Raw genomic sequence first — 2500 nt, forward strand, 5'->3', positions numbered from 1 at the left:
GGTTCTAAGAGGCGAAGCAATACGCCGCTGGGACTTTGAAATATTTCGGAGCGCATCTAAAGTTCGTTATTTTGGCTAAACGGAGCGAAAATCTGCATTTATACCATCACGGACGTTAGTTCAATAGCGTTTAACGATCGATCCACGGTACAGAATGCAAAAATATGATTGTTAAAATTTTCGACTAATCGGTTCTAAGAGGCGAAGCAATACGCCGCTGGGACTTTGAAATATTTCGGAGCGCATCTAAAGTTCGTTATTTTGGCTAAACGGAGCGAAAATCTGCATTTATACCATCACGGACGTTAGTTCAATAGCGTTTAACGATCGATCCACGGTACAGAATGCAAAAATATGATTGTTAAAATTTTCGACTAATCGGTTCTAAGAGGCGAAGCAATACGCCGCTGGGACTTTGAAATATTTCGGAGCGCATCTAAAGTTCGTTATTTTGGCTAAACGGAGCGAAAATCTGCATTTATACCATCACGGACGTTAGTTCAATAGCGTTTAACGATCGATCCACGGTACAGAATGCAAAAATATGATTGTTAAAATTTTCGACTAATCGGTTCTAAGAGGCGAAGCAATACGCCGCTGGGACTTTGAAATATTTCGGAGCGCACCTAAAGTTCGTTATTTTGGCTAAACGGAGCGAAAATCTGCATTTATACCATCACGGACGTTAGTTTAATAGCGTTTAACGATGGATCCACGGTACAGAATGCAAAAATATGATTGTTAAAATTTTCGACTAATCGGTTCTAAGAGGCGAAGCAATACGCCGCTGGGACTTTGAAATATTTCGGAGCGCACCTAAAGTTCGTTATTTTGGCTAAACGGAGCGAAAATCTGCATTTATACCATCACGGACGTTAGTTTAATAGCGTTTAACGATGGATCCACGGTACAGAATGCAAAAATATGATTGTTAAAATTTTCGACTAATCGGTTCTAAGAGGCGAAGCAATACGCCGCTGGGACTTTGAAATATTTCGGAGCGCACCTAAAGTTCGTTATTTTGGCTAAACGGAGCGAAAATCTGCATTTATACCATCACGGACGTTAGTTTAATAGCGTTTAACGATGGATCCACGGTACTGAATGCAAAAATATGATTGTTAAAATTTTCGACTAATCGGTTCTAAGAGGCGAAGCAATACGCCGCTGGGACTTTGAAATATTTCGGAGCGCATCTAAAGTTCGTTATTTTGGCTAAACGGAGCGAAAATCTGCATTTATACCATCACGGACGTTAGTTCAATAGCGTTTAACGATCGATCCACGGTACAGAATGCAAAAATATGATTGTTAAAATTTTCGACTTATCGGTTCTGGATCACTGAAAAATCAAAAAAAATTATTAATTTTGATTAATTAAATTACATATGTAGTTTTATATTGTTATAGTCTCGTATTTGTTAATGTTTTGTCGTAAGAAAATGCAAAAATATCGTTTTAATGTTTTCGTCTCATCGGTTCTGGATCGCTGAAAAATCAAAAAAAAATATTAATTTTGATTAATTAAATTACAAATGGAGTTTTATATTGCTATAGTCGCTTATTTGTTAATGTTTTACCGTAAGAAAATGCAAAAATATCGTTTTAATATTTTCATCTCATCGGTTCTGGGCGGTTTTAAAATTTTTTAAAATATTAATTAAACCCATGATTTACATGAGAATGTGAATTTATTATGTCCTGCATGTTAATTTATTAATTTTCATGTATAGAACGTTATAAAATGAAAGGATATGTTCGACGATATTTTCAGTCTAAGTTTTACCGTGCCGGCGGGATGGTACGCTCTCACGGCGGTTTGCACAGGCATACGCCTGGGCGTAAGCCCATGCGTCGCCGACCTAGCGGCCGGCCGTTCGGTATTTATAGGAAGGCACTTTCGGTTCGCTCGGACCGGTCGGGAGTAGCGTCGAGCGTGTGGCTCTTTTATGACTTCGGTTGAAAAGCAGTCTACCGCTCCTCGAGAATATACTTTCTCGACTATTCTCGTTCCGGTTTTCCGTTGCGGATTATTATTAATCTCCACACAGCATTACCACGGGTCGGTGTCTAAGACCGAATGGCCCATATGTGGTGAGCCTTGTAATATAAGGCTGGTGACCTGTATGCACTTATAAATGTTGCATACTTGTACAAACTGAGCATCAACTGTCTGTAACCAAAATTTGTTAAAACTGAAAAAGTTATAAGATTGTATAAAATTTTTGAACCAAGAAAGTAGTGTTAGACGAAAATTCGTTCTATCACTTTTAGAAGGGAGACTGTTTGGAAATATTTAAAGTATAAAATACACAAAAGTCCACTGAATTATGAACAAAATTACGTCCCTGAATTTAAGAAAAGTCAAGAGGTGTCAGAAATAAAATCCTCTCTGATACGTTCAGAGAGGAAAATAAGTATGGAGAGAGGAGTAAAAATGAAAGAAGTTTTAAGGCTGGGGAAACTTCTAAAGGAGAGAGATTCCAACATATCTAATATG

The sequence above is a fragment of the Osmia lignaria genome, chromosome 11, assembly GCF_051020975.1.
Source record: "Osmia lignaria lignaria isolate PbOS001 chromosome 11, iyOsmLign1, whole genome shotgun sequence".
Lineage (NCBI taxonomy): Eukaryota > Metazoa > Arthropoda > Insecta > Hymenoptera > Megachilidae > Osmia > Osmia lignaria.